The 14871-nt window shown below is 46.7% G+C and overlaps 1 long non-coding RNA gene across 1 annotated transcript; it reads right to left on the bottom strand.

Annotated features, from left to right (window-relative positions):
• Positions 1–9266: 9266 nt before the first annotated feature.
• Positions 9267–11230, bottom strand: LOC144281655 (uncharacterized). Its single transcript, XR_013350085.1, has 2 exons — positions 11116–11230; positions 9267–10550 (listed from the first exon to the last, which is right to left on the bottom strand). It is a non-coding gene; the product is annotated as an uncharacterized LOC144281655 (long non-coding RNA).
• Between the last annotated feature and the right edge of the window lie 3641 nt (positions 11231–14871).

The raw sequence follows: 14871 nt of genomic DNA, 5'->3' as shown, positions 1-14871 counted from the left end.
ACCAAAAATCAGGGGCGTGTCTGGCTTTTGGTATGATGGGATGAGTTGTGAAGTCCTGTCTGCAGGAAACTCTTGCTTGGCTCTGCCACCCTCCCTGTGGCTTCATACTCTCATGCAATGGTGAGAAATGGCCAAACCAAGCCACACGTTTCCCTCCTATCAGTTTAGCAATCCCCATGGAGAGCGAATTCCCTTTTCCTAGGTTCATGCAGTCGTCCTGACTCCCCCTGGTCTGGCTGGTGCCACACATCCTTCTCTGAACCAGTGTCTGTGCGGGATGTGGGACCCACACCCCGTGGGACACAAGAACTGAGAGCAGAGGATGAGCACTTCCCCAAAGGGGTATCAGCCAACTCTTACCTGGGGAAGCAGGAATGACGACCGGACAGACAGAAGAGCAGATGCTTACTGCACTAGCCTGGCTTCCCTGCCACCCCAACCATAATCACGCCACGGACGCCCAGGGGCTCACTGGCTGACAAACTACCAGGGCTGTTCACTACATATTCCCTAAAAGGAACCAAAATATACCTGAAAATGCAATGAGAGGGTTAGTATGGAATATATCGGTACTTCTCAGGATAGTGATAACAGGGAAATACTGCTGACCCACTTGGGCAGAGGCCAAGACTTCTCAGGAGCAGGCTCACATATGAACACTCTTACTTCCCAAGCCGTTATCTACGGGGACTGGGTCAGGGCACCTCCAGGGCTTCTGTTTTGCCGAGTAGTGAACGCACATTTGAAGCAAGAATGTGACTTTCTAATAGATACAAGTGAAACCAGGGCTGTCTGTCCCCAAGAAAAAAAGGGATATTTACATGTCTAAAAAAATGATATTTATATCTTTAAAGACAATGTAAAGGCAAATCAGTGTGAAAACATTAAATAGTTAAAGAATAGCAGCTTCAAAAGGCATGAAGGCATTATAATACCAGGGATGTCACATTACTGGTCAACTTTTGAAGATGAAATAACTTGTCAGTGGCTCTTTTGAGTCATCAGATGCACTTATCTGCCTCAGAAGAGTGTGTGGGTTGAGTTAGAAGAAAGAAGGAAAAGGGAAATGGAGTTCTGGCTGAGCCAGGTTGGAAAAGCTTGCACTCCCAACTGAGGGTTAAGGGTATTTTTATAGTGTGACAGTCTCTGTTACATCTCAGGTCTTCATATACATACATGTAAAACATATATACACATGTATGTAATATACCTACACGTGTCATAAAATTTCATTGCATATTTTTAATATTTATATAAAAGTATATTATGTATTATGAATTACATAAAATACACATATAATTTTATTAAGTACATACAACATGTGTTTTATTTCTTAGTTCCCGTTTACTTCTTAGACCTTCCAAACATCCCTGGGATCCAACTGAAGGTTATAATGAGACTAACATCTTGGGTGAATGAAATTCTGTTTTCTTCTCAAGGCTGTTTCTATCGCCACCCCCCATTTCTTCTCTGGGGCCTTAAAAGATGACGGCATCACCAGCAAGCCTCTTGAGAGTCAGGATGGTCAAGCCTGTTCCCTGGCCTCATGGGAGGGACCCCTGACAACTCTCCAAAGTGGTTGGGTAATGTCTTTCACTGTCTAGATTGGGACCACCCAGTAATATGCAGTCTCCTGGGAGGGGGTGGTGGTGTCCTGGCCCCAGTGCTCACGGACAGGGTATCAAAGAGATCCCTGGTGGGCCACGAACCAAATTGCAGCCATTTGAGAAGGGACAAAATGTGAGATTACTGATGTCATATAAACGTTTCCTTCTCTCGAGTGTCCACCATCTGACCTCTCTGAAGCTGACAGCATTAGGGGAAGGAGCCCAGGGTGGGAGTGCGAGACTGTAATAATTTTATCATGAATTTAATGATTGCTTCAAGGGGGGGGGATTCAAAGAAAATTGTGTCTCCATGTCCAACTCCCTGCGTTCAGAAAATCTGAAGGTCTATGATGAAAGGAGATGTGGGAATGTGGTGATAGGCTTAGGGAAGAAAAGAGAAGGCCTCAGTCTTAGGATTTATTATGTCCCATATCTGGGTATGGCCTCTTACAGCTAGCTGGGTAGCACGGCTCCAAACAGGAATTCAGAATAAGAGTGGAACTTGGTTAGGGATCTGCATAGCCATGCATAATATCTGGCACCTGCTTTACTCCGAAATGGTGGTTCAGGCTTGGGAGCCTGCTTTGATTTACCCATTTTTTTTCTTTGGCAGTATCATCCATATTTCACACAAGGGTGCTTTTTTCAGTTTTTTTAGATTGTACTTTCAAGCCTGACTATAGGTGTTCAAGCTTGGCTCGGGGGCTGAGATTTTTTTTTCCCCTTTGAAGATGGCAGATTTGGAACTATTCCAGGGAGATAGTTCTTCCTCGAAGCTCTTGGTTGGGTGGTGATTAACTTCAGAAGGAGTGAGTCACTTTATAGATTATGCTTGTATTCCCTGCCCCCCCACCCCTGTTCTTTAGCAACAAACATTTTATGATTGGGGCATGAGGTAGTTTGGGGTTGTTGACTGCTGAGCAGCACAGATGGGAGGGGTATGAGGCATCCCTGCGTAAGCTCAGTCTGGGCCTAGAGCTGTGATCTGAGGCATTATTTCACTCGAGCATTCCCTACGTTGGGTGTCAAGGCCATCTCAGTCACCTACTGGCTGTGTGACCTTGAGTGAATTACTTGACATTTTTGCCTCTGTGGGCCTCATCTATAACATGGGGAGAGCAGCTATAGCTACCTCCCAGCGTTCCTCTGGGAATACTTAGCACCTCCTGGAATGGGAGCACTCATGAATGTCAACCATTGTCAAATCTTGTAGATGATCACTATCTTTTTAGAGATGAGGGAACTCACAGAGGTCGAACACTTTGCACAAGGGCATACAGTCAGCAGGTGACCAACCTCAGGATGTGAATCCAGGCACCTCTGCCTCCAGTGTAGGGTGACGTAATGGACCCTTGGTGTCCCATGGCCCTAAAGGACCTTACAGTGCAGGATGAGAGAGGCATCGATTTAAAAATAACTGTAATTTCTAGAAAAAAAGGGAAGGTCCTAGGAGAGACTCTGTTCAGCCAGAGAGATGAGGGCTGTTTCAGAGAAGAGTGACTTCTTTTCCTACCAATATTCTGGACAATTCCCATCGCCTCAGTCATACAGCTATGGAATTGAATTTCCAGTTACTGGTTGTGGCCTTTCATATCCGGCTTGGGACATTTTTTTTTTTCCTATGTAAAGGTTAAATTTGGAAGCGTACCATAGAAATGATGTTCCCAGCGACTTCCGTGTAGTTCAGACAAACTCAAAAGCTTGCCAAGCTGCTGGGAAATCACTTCTCCACAATTCACATGTTCAACCTGACAGGATGACCATCCCTCCACTCACAGGAGTTACTGACCTTGGCTGATTTTAAGGGCACCTTCCATGTCTTGTCCTCTAGTTTTTGTAGTTTCATGACCATCAAGTAAGACCTTAATCTTAGAATTCTTCATGACGCCATTTTTCCAATGATTCTTAAGAGCTCACAGGGTCCCCAGCTTTCTTTTTAACTTGTGTCTGCATTTTTTCCCCTATCCAATTAATTCTCTGAGTTCATGGCTAGGCGTTCATTCTTCACTTCATCACTTTTTCGGAGGGATGGGAGGAATTTTTGGATTTGTTTCTCACAGGTTCTCTAGAAATTTGTCTACTGAGGTCTTAGGTATCACTAGAATGGGCAAGGAAAGGATGATGATCTACTTCCACAAACTGGGTTTGGTCTGTGGTATCATGTGATCAGTGCTGAACTGAACCACAGAAGGCCAGAGGGACGGCACACCAAGGATGAACCATAGCGTTCCTTGACACACATGGCATTGTCTCCTCATTATTTCCATTATACCGCGTACGGGATGTTCTCCAGCTGGTGTGTGTCAGGCGTGGCTCAGTGAAAGTCCACATTGACAGGCCCTGCCACTGGGAATCCTGCTGAGAGGTCTGGGGCATGATCTGACATGTGTCACAAAGGGATGTGCTAGAGAGTGGTTGGGGGGAGGCTGGCAGTGGGGAGGGCTGCGACGTCATGTGGAAGTCAGGGCAAGGCCTGTGGGGAGACGTGTGGCTGGTCTGTGTGGAGACCTGAGTGAGGCAAAAGGGTCTATGAAGATTTGGGAAAGAACATTCCAGGCAGTGTGAGTAGGATTGTGGTGTGTGTGAAGGAGAAAGAGAAATAGTGTGACTAAGGAATAGGAAGAGAGTCCAAGTCCCACAGTCCTTTAAGGACCCTTTGCAGGAGTTTGGGTCCTGTCATAGTTACTCTGTGCTGTGATTTGGTTTGCATTTAAAAAAGATCACCCTGCATGCCCCGGGGTGCACGGCAGGGCGAGAAGCAGGATGAGGACTATCTGGGAGTCTCCTGAGAGCTGCTTGGGATGGAAGCATGAGTGGGAGTTGGCTAAGTGAAGGAGGTGGGGGGTGGAGTGTTTCAGGAGGAAGAATGGCAGGTGCTAGGCCCAGGGTGGAAAGATTGTTCTAGAAACCAGGGGAAAGTAGGAGATGGTTTTCCGAGGAACATAGAGTCCAGGTAACATGGACTCCAGGCTATCAAGGGTAAAAATGCTGAGTATGAAGCATCAGCCGGTGGTGGTGGTGGTGGTGGTGGGGGGCGGGGGGAAGGCGGCTGGAGGGGCTGACGTCTTTGGAGTGACTGCTTCTTGAAGGTGGAGGCACTTCCCCTTGGCTCCTAACGCGGCGGCCGCTCTGATTTTCTCAAGGGAATCCACAAGTTGAGATTTTTGTTTTCTTATTTTTAAATTTTGGCAAGCTAGCTTTTGTTTTTATTTTTATCTTTTCTTTTTAATTACACTGTTTCTCTGATGGTCTTTTTTAAAACAAATATTTTATTTATTCATTCATGAGAGAGACAGAAAGAGAGAGAGAGAGAGAGAGAGGCAAAGACACAGGCAGAGGGAGAAGCAGGACATGGGACTCCATTCCGGGTCTCCAGGATCAGGCCCTGGGCTGAAGGCAGCGCTAAACCACTGAGCCACCTGGACTGCCCTATTTTTTTAATCTTTTATTAAGTTTTTAAAATCCTGTTCCAGTATAGTTAACATGCAGTGTGATACTAGTTTCAGGTGTGCAACACAGTGACCCGACACTTCCATCTGACACCGAGTGCTCAGCGTAGCACGTGCCTTCCGAAATCCCCACCACCTACTTCACCCACCCCCCTCCGCCGCCCCCAGCCTTGGTCACCAGCACTTTGTCAAACAAACATTTTAAAAACAAACATTTTAAAAACAAACATTTTTAAACTCTGTGTGATTGGGGTCGACTTCTGAGGTGACATCAGTGAGTGCAAAGAGAAAGAGGAAGAGAGGTGCCTGTGGGCTGGGTGTCCGGTGTCTGGTCTTTGGGCCGCATGACAACCAAATGATGCTCTGTGAGAATTAGAGACAGTCTCCTATTGTCTCTACTTTGCGGTTGCGGCCATGTGGTGGAAGGCTGTCATGTCACACGTGTGCTGTGGTGACCGTGACGGGCCTGGTCAGAGCCGGGCATTGCACAGTCACCCAGGTCAGCTGCGCCGTCCTTGAGCGCAGTGTTTGTTTTTGTTTCCTCAAGTAGGGAGGGGTGAGCAGAGAGCGTGGGGTGGACAAGGCCGGAGGCAGGTTCACTGGCTCGCCAGGGCTACTTGTGCGCATCTTTTCCTAACTTCGCAGTCACTACTGTCACTTGGGAAGTCGAGCCCAGTCACGGAGGGGCATTTGTGGCGGGGACGTTGGCAGGCACTGGACCCTGCTTTACCATCAGCGAGCCAGCTGTTAGTGACCAGGGCAGGTCTGCACTGGGTCTCAGGAGGGCCTTCAATGTTTGGATCTTACACTGGAGGCAACAGGGAGACGAGAAGTGACCTCAAGTTCCTGGCCTCTTCGTTCAAAGATGCCGCCACCTCTTACCCGACTAAAAGCTTGGTTTCCTTTGAAGAGAGGCCTGACTGCTCCCTGCCATGTGGCTGTCCTTGCCCTTGCTCGTCTGCATGCAGGCACACAGGGAAGACCGAGACTACCTACTTCTGTCCACCTCAGCCTCTCAGCCACTAGTCCCCTCATGTCTTTGAGCTTCCTCTCCCTTGACCCTCTTGCATGTTTCTAACACCCCTTCCCTGACCGTGGAGTAGAGTTCCTGCCAGCTGCCCCGCCTGGAGCTTTGCACCTCACTCCCAGACCTCCCAGCGCCCTGGCAGACTCATGGCTCATTAGGGCGTTGCAGTGGGCTCCTCCGCCTCGTGATTTTGTAGTCTCACCAAGGTAAGGGACACTTGACAGTGGATCCCCGTTCCACCTTAGACACTCCCAGAGCCGACTTTGGAGCTGATGCATCCCTGAAATGTGGTTGTGATGACACCTTCCCTGCAGCTCTGGGGTGAGGATTAAAGGACACGACGTGCGGAAGGTGTCTGGCGTGTGATAGGTGCCCAACAAATATTTCTTTCCTTCCTTGCCTTTTGTTTTCTTTTAAAGACAGAAACACAATCTTGAGGCCCTGGTATTTCTTCCCCCTTTATTTTGAAGTATCATTTGAATTTGACATACATGGCTCGTGCGTATGTAGTAAATGTTCTGGTAGGTGACATCTTTTGGAATCTGTTTTCTCCAGCACTCGGGAGCTGCTGGCATCTGATATTATTGGCAGCAATTGTGCTAACATGCACAACACAATACCCACCCTTTTAATTACAGAACATTCTTGCAGTAAAGTGACACTGATTGTCATCTGATTAATATTTATAGTTTTCACTTTTGGCTAAATGCCAGCTATCTTCATCATGTGGATTCCCTTGGCTTCCCAGTGGCCCTTTGCTGCCTTTCTTCCATTAGCTGATTTGGAAGAGCAGAGATCTTTGTCTTACCCGGTCGGTAATGTTGCGTTCCTCAGGTCACAGATCTTCTACCCATGAGGGCGGCCTTTAATCAGCAATTATACCTAAATATCAGGGAGCAATAATGAATGTTATGTGAGTTTTAAGAAGAACACTTGGATCCTTACACTTGATGGGGTGTGGAAGAGTCACTGTTCATTCACCATAACTTTGATTATTGCACAAAAATTGATCCTCCTGGTTATTAATTAAGGTAGTACTGGACGTCTCACACTCGTGCCCTCCTTGCTATTTTTCTAAATTCTCCATTTGCTCCTCTTAGAATCCAAAAATTTATATCCTGAGATTCAAGCCATATCCCAACCAGTTCCTGCAAAGGAATTTTTTTTTTTTTTTTTTTTTTTTTACAAACATTTGCGAGAGTGGGAAGGTGTTGGCCATAGTAGCAGCTGTGATGTACTTTGTTAATATTATCGTTTTAAAATATCTGAATCCAGATGTACCAGAGGTGAGATTATTTTCCTTGAAACAGAAGGACCATGCATATCAAGGCTTCCACCTTCATATCTCATTTCAGTATGTTGGTCAGTCGTCTAATTTAAATCTTCACTATTTTGTGCTTGGCAATTTCAGGAGCTTCCTGACTGCTCTTCCTGACTTCTTCCAGTCAAACTCGCATTGTCACGTCCAATAATGTTCAATGACGGCACACTGACCATGGCACTGGTTCTCAGAGAGCGATCTAAGGGCCTCCTGGGCTCCCCAGCAGTGCCTACATGGAGAGACTGTGGGCAGAAGGCAGGGTGTCAGGCAGGTCCCATACCCGTTTCCAGTGGGGCAGCTCTGCTTTGATCGATTTTATTATATTCGGGTTCCTTGCAAGATTCTATTTAAAGTAAGTGTTTTGGTTTTGAAAATGTGTAAAGTCCACCCTCCTGGCAGGACATTTAAATCCCTTCTCTGCGTGCCTCCACAGTGACAGTCCACTTTCCTCTTTCTTCTCCTTATATGGTTTGGCTTATAGTGAGTTGGTTATTTATCATCCCTTTCATAGTCTTTCTTGGAGCCTTTGTTCCTACTGTGAGGTCTTTACCTGGATTGTCTTCCCTTTGTCTACTTGAGAAACACACCATTCATTCACTTAACAACCAATTTCTGAGCTCCTGCTATGTGCCAGGCCCTGCTTTAGGTTCTGGGGACTACTGCTAACTCTCCACAGCCCAGGTGATGACATCTCTGTGGTGCTATCCAAGCAAATTTATCTGATGCCTTCTCTTAACTTCTGTGATATTGTCTAGCTAATGACTCTGTACTCTAATTCTTTTGTGTTTTTCTTATTTTCAGAGGGATATTCCTATCTTATGTATGGATATATTTTTACCCCCTTACCACAGTACTTGATTAGTTGCTCAAGACATTGGGTAAATGAATAAAGAAAAGAATTTGTTTTTTAAAAATTTATTTACCCCTACTAAACAGTGAGTGCCATAAGGGTGGGACCTTTGTCTAGTTTGCCTGACATGTGGCAGGTGTTCAATGATTATTTGTTGAATTGATGAAGAGTTCTAATCTCTTCTGTGAAGCCAGCAGCTGTTGGAGTAAGAAGAGGCACTTTGAGGTGTTCATGGTGTGCAAAGTGCTCCCCTGGGAGGGCAGTGGCGTGGAGAGTGCCCTTGGCATCCCCAACTACTGTCTGCAACTGTCTCGGGCTGGTTACTTGTACTTTAGTCTCAGCTACCTTGTCGCTAGGGGGGACGGTGGGCTCAAACTCATCTTGCTTTCGGTAGGAATGATGCCACGAGTCTACGTGTTTGGAAGTGCAGCTGGCCCTGGAATAACATGGGTTGGAACTGCACAGGTCCACTTATGTACAGATATTTTACAAGACTATAAATGTATTTTCTCTTTTATGATTTTCCTAACAATGTTTTTTATTCTCTAGCCTCCTTTATTGTAAGAAGACAATAATATAAGATACAAAAATATGTTGCCTGTTTATGTTATAGGTAAGGCTTCTGGTCAACAGTAGGCTATTAGTAGTCAATTTGGGGGGAGTCAAATGTTCTAGGTGGATTTTCGACTGGTCAGTGGGAAGTCAGTGCCCTGAAGCCCCCATGTTGTTCCAGGGTCAACTGTACCTTGTGAAGCAGAGAGCGTGTCTTCTCAGCACTTTCATCTTTATTTCATGAAAGTCGTGATTAACAACAGTTTGGGATGGGTAGAATTTTCTTTATCCTTTGAGCAAGTATGTAATTTATTAACTTACACACTTAATTATTAATTAATACATTACACACTTGCTCTTTTTCCTACATCTATTATGTCAAAACACATGGGTATTTGTATTGTTGACTTTCTTCTCTTGCATATAAATGATGGGAACAGCAAATAAACGGTGGCAATAGTAACTTCTAAAAATATAATTTTAATCATGAAATTAGTCTAATTTTTATGTTCATATCTAGAAATCATAAAAGGATGAGAGAAATGGTACTTGACGATTCTGAGATTTTATTTGGAGAAATACATAGAATCAATATTATCAACTTGTATTTGGTGTGACTTTAGATAAGGATTTGATTTAGAAAAGAAAAATGGCTGGAGTCAAAGACAGGAGAAAATTTGAGAAGGTTAGTGGACATTTTATTCATTTCTTCAGCACAAAGTGTTGATTGGGAAAGAGACCACTTTTCTTCAGAAAGGAAAAGGGGTTGGAATGACTAAGTTAGTCAAAGACTGACTTGAGTCTCAAGAGTTGCCAGGTCCTAGAATGAGCTCTAATAAGACAGACTTGGGGCTTTTTGACTCAGAGATCTTTAGAGACAAGCTGGGATTTTACGCTGGGAATGTTTTAGATGTGGGTCTGGGAGGTCCAGTCTGGGATTTGGTGAATTTCAACTTTTTGCTGCTTCTGGTTAAATAATAGTACTTAGGCGGTCCAGAGGGGAAGAAAACGTGGTCTGTTACCAGCTGCACCAGAGCTTAATGACTCCTTGCTTCCGTGAGTCCCTTGGAAACCAGGTAAGGGGGTGTAAGGGGCAGGGAGTGTCCCTGCTGGTGACAATCCCAGAGCAGGCACTTTGGTATTGTGTCGGCGTCAGCAGCCTAGCTGTGCCCCCTGCCGTTGGCTGCATTGCTCAGTGTACTCCTGTGTTCACAATTATTTCCAGTGAGACGAACAAGTAGGTGGAAAGGGAAGTTTCAGCAGTTCTGAGGATTTTCATCTCCAGAACCACTTTCTCCATGGAAAATAAGCCCGTTTTGATAAACCTTGGGACCGTGCTCCCCCAAAGAGCAAGTGTCACTCATATATTCTGGTGTCAGAGGCTCCCCGCGTCGGGGCGTTGGGCGGCAGACGTGTGGAAGTTGTCTGTGCTCAGGTGACAGTGGCCGGGAGGTCTCCCCGCGACGCGCACCGCATCGGGGCTGCCCAGCGACTGCGGCGCCCGGGACGGCGAGACGCCGCGCTCTCGGACACCTGGCCGCGCGGCCCAGCTTCCCTGCGAGGTTGCAGCCCCGGGGGCACCGCCCACGAAGTTCCAGGTAGACGCCAGGGTCACAGGTGTCGCCCTCTGGGTGGGTTCAAAAGGCCAGATCTTCCCCGTCTGCTCCCCAACGGGACACCGGCCAAATCCGCGAGCCGAGGCGGCCGCGCGCTCTCTGCAAAGCCAGGGGCGCTGGGGACCGTCCTAGGCCGGGGTGGGGAGCGGGTGGGGGTGAGGGGGTGCCGAGGAGCGCCCCGCCCCCGCCGCCGCGGCCTGGACCCGGGCGCACACGCTCCTTAATCCCCGCCCCGCGTTGCCCCGGCGACGGCCCAGACGAGCAGGTGATGCATTGACAGCGAGCAGATGGTCCCCCGCGGAGGCGAGCGCGGCCCACAATGCGCCCCGCGCCGCGGTGCTGCCGCCGCCCTCCCCCGCCCGGCCGGCCCTTCGCGGCCCGCATGCTAATCCGGGGTGGGGGCGCGGGAGCGGGGGGCGCGGGGGCAGGGGCGGGGCTCGGGGCGGGGCCCGGGGCGAAGGGGCTCCCCGCCGGGCTCCCTGCGGCCGGCTCGCCGCGGCTTCCCGAGCGCGCTCCGCGCCCTGCCGCGGAAGACTTCCTCCGAGTAACTCCCCGAGAGACCCTGTCCCCCGCCCAGCGGGCCCCGAGCTCTGCCTGATCCCCCCCGGCGGTGCACTTCCCTGTACGGAGCCGCCGAGCCCCCTCCTTCCGAGCCCCCACTTCCACCCGGCGGCTCCCGCCGGCCTCGGGTACCTGCTGGCATCTGACGGTCTCGAAGACCAGAGCTTCGGAGTCACCATCTCACCTTCCCCTCGCCCTCCCCGGTCCCTGCTTCTAGACTTGGCGCTGACACTTGCTGAATGTGCACAGACTCGGTATTTCTCTCTCACCACGCCCCCCCCCCCCCCCCCCCCCCCGTGCTTTAGGGTCTCTTCGGCGGCTTCTCTTGGCCTTTCTTCCTGGAATTTCAAAAATAAATCACTCTTCCCCCATGACTACCGGGCTGCTCCCTCTAGGGAAACCCACCCATTCACGTACCCTCCTCCCCCACATTCATTCTGACACCCCCCCCCCCTTACCCTATTCACCGCTGTGTGGCAAATTGAGGCAATCTTATAGTGAGGCCATGAAAACTGCTAGGCACTATTCACAATTTTAATACTAACTTCATAGCTGTCACATAAATTCATTCCCGAGCCTACCCCATAATGGCCAAGAAGGAATTTTAAGGGAAGAAAAAAAAAAACTCACAAAAAACAACACTGAAGACACTGCTATGGTGTCTTTCTTTGATTTGCAGGTGTTTTTTGAAACCATTACTGCAGTAACTGTAGATAGCTTTTTCTAGCTGCCACACAGGGTACTTAAAAAAAAAAAAACATCCTCCTCCTTTTTATTTTACAGTAGATAAAAAAAAATACCAATAGGCTTTTTTAAAAAAAGGAATAGAGAGAAAGAGAAAAAGAGACTAGTGAATGAAGTTGGGATAATACCGGGTCACAGAGCTGTCGAAACCAATGTCATAGTGCAACTGCTGGGCAGGAGTACAGAAAACTTCTTGTTCCTTGATTTTTATGGAGATTTGGTCTACGGCATGGAGCACTCTCTGAACAGGTTTAGAACAAGTTGCAAAGAAAGAATTCTTCACAATAAACACTCTTCTGATGGGCTTTATGCCCACGAACACCTGTGATTTACAAAGAGGACAAAGAGAGGTGAGGGGGTCAGGCTGTTGTGGGGAAATGATGCCTCATGTACCCATGGCCCTAAGGGAGGGTTGTTTTATTTTATAACTTGTCTTGGATGTTGGCTATGCAAACTCACAATGAGAAAGGAAGCATTAGACTCTTCTAGTAGCTCCTAATGATTTCTTCAAATGCTTATAATTCATTTTGAACCTTCATTTTGGTAAGTTCTGAAACTAGACAATATTGTAGTTGTCAGAGTTCAAGGAGAATCGATGTACATAAAAACTGGAAATCATTTCACCAAACTTAGAAATAAGTGTTTGGAATGTTCTTGAAGGGTGGACAGCATCTGTGTTTATGAACTTTCTTCTCCAAAAAGTTTGATCATTTTATGTCGATTTCCTTTCAATTTCTTGCTTCCTCCCTTTTCTCTTTTTTTTTTGAAGTTTTTTTTTTTTTAATTTTCACTTCTTTTTATGGTTTTTGCTTTCTCTGTTTTTTTTTTTTTTTTTTTTTTTTTTTGTAGTTTCTTTCCTGGTAATTTGGGGGACAAGCAAAATATGAAAGCATGAGGCAATAAAACAAATAATTACATACAAGTCAGGGGAAATTTCCTTTGGAGAGAGTGGCCAAGGAAAGACTATTCAGAGAAGATGGCCTTTCTAAAGCAAATGAAGGAACAGAGGGAAGAGCAAGCAAGTGGAAGCCAGTGCAGAGGCCCTAAAGGCAGGAAAAGAGCTTCAAGGTTAGTGAGTCACCTGGAGAAGCTGGTATGCCTAGCACACTGTGAGTGGGGGCAGCAGAGTGTGAGAACAGGTAGAGGTGTTAGTCAGGACCAGATCATGGAAAGCTGTGTCAGGCATGAGAAAAGACTGGATTTTGTTCTAAGGGAAATAGGGAGCTACTGAAGATTCTTAAGTGAGGGAGCTATATAATATTAGGACCTACCTTAGAGAAAGAATGATAAGATGTGATGAATGAAAGTGTGTGAGTGAAGTGATGGGAGAAAGGGAGAAACCAACAAGAGCACATGGGTCTGAACAACTTGGGCACATGATGGGCACATTATGGAGATGGGGAGTGGGACATTATGGACATTCAGGACTGAATAAAAGTATGAATCAAGAATTCTGTTTCAACACATTAATTTTGAGCTGTCTTTGAGGAGGACGACTGGAGATGGTAGGTCTAGGAGCAGACCTTGACTGGCCCTGGGCCCTAGTCATTCCCCAGACTTCCAAGGCTCAGTGATGTGGTTTGGCATGAAGGCATGAGCTGGGCTAGTGAGATTCCCTGCCTCCTGACTCTGAACTAAGTGTCCTGAGTCACCTGGCAAGTAGCATCAGAGGAGGAGCTGAAAAGTCATGAGCTGGAGAAAGAGCCAGTAAAGAGCATGATAAAATGGTTGACATGAATATGCAGAAGCATATGCAGAATATGAAACCTGGTCCAGGGGAAGGACATAATTTGTTAGAGGGAGAGTAGGTGTCCGGGAGAAGCCAGAAGCCGTGCCCTGTGACTGGAGTAACAGTAGAGGGAAGATCCAAAGAGCCACGCATTTGAGGTCTTTACAGCTGCTTTTGACCCACATGGAATTCTCTCATCCTAGACTGTGAAACAACAATGACATGCAAATTCCTGGGAAGGCGATTTAAGAAAAAAGGATAAGCCACAAACACATAAAATTGAGAATGAAAAGAGGTCTCTGATATGTTAGGGGTTACATTTGGGAAGTCAATAATTCCTTCCTCCCCTCCAGAGTCCTGCTTTGTAGAATAAACATCTGCTTTGCATCAACTTATCAGCTCCATTAATGTAGGCCAAAGGAGGCTCTCCAAATAAAGTACTCCCTGGCAAAAATGAATTGGGGATTGGGGCTTGACTTTTAAGCTAGTGTGGGTTTCCTACTCTCTCCAATCTGCATTGACTGGAGGTAACTCACAGGTCACAGTGCAGAAGCTGAGTAGATAAAAGAATGGCTGGCAGGCATATTGGCCAAAATGTATGAATTTTGCTTGCCATATAGCAGTCAGGAGCTTGCCAGAAACCAGGGCTCCTGTGTCTAGGCACAAGAAGGCAGAAGAGGGAAAAAGATAAAGACACAGTGAGCGATATACCCTTAAACTGCTTTTTTTTTTTTTCTTAAAGATTTTATTTATTTATTCATGAGAATACACAGAGGAGAGAGAGAGAGAGAGAGGCACAGATACAGGCAGAGGGAGAAGCAGGCTCCGTGCTAGGAACCCAACGTGGGTCTCGATCCCGGATCTCCAGGATCACGTCCTGGGCTGAAGGCAACACTAAACTGCTGAGCCACCCATGCTGCCCCCCTTAAGCTGCTTTAAAAACCGTGTAATTCCTAGTAAATTTGGCCCAATCTCTCCTGAGAAGCAAAAAAGAAGCTACTGTACCTGTAATTCCAAGGAAATGGAAGGGGTAAGCCAATTTCCTCTTGCTAGCATACACGAAAAGATTTTAAATATAAAAACACCCTACGTAGAATTTTGTGATAATGCATCCAAAAGCCTCAACAAAATTATTGGATTAATAGGCAAAACAATTAAAATTAACTCAAGGGGAGATGGAAGACCTAACTTGAACAGCAGTCATGACAAAAATGAAAAATGTTTTCAAATAATTAACACTGAAAAAGGCTCTGATCCCAGACAGTTTAATAAATCAGTACTTTCTTTTTTAAAAAAATATTTTATTTATTTATTCATGAGAGACACAGAGAGAGAGGCAGAGACAGAGGGAGAAGCAGGCTCCATGCAGGGAGCCCAATGTGGGACTTGATCCCAGGATCTCAGGATCACACCCT

The sequence above is a fragment of the Canis aureus genome, chromosome 13 (genome assembly GCF_053574225.1).
Source record: "Canis aureus isolate CA01 chromosome 13, VMU_Caureus_v.1.0, whole genome shotgun sequence".
Lineage (NCBI taxonomy): Eukaryota > Metazoa > Chordata > Mammalia > Carnivora > Canidae > Canis > Canis aureus.
The sequence above is the reverse complement of the archived record's forward strand: the minus strand, read 5'-3'. Positions and strand labels throughout refer to the sequence as shown.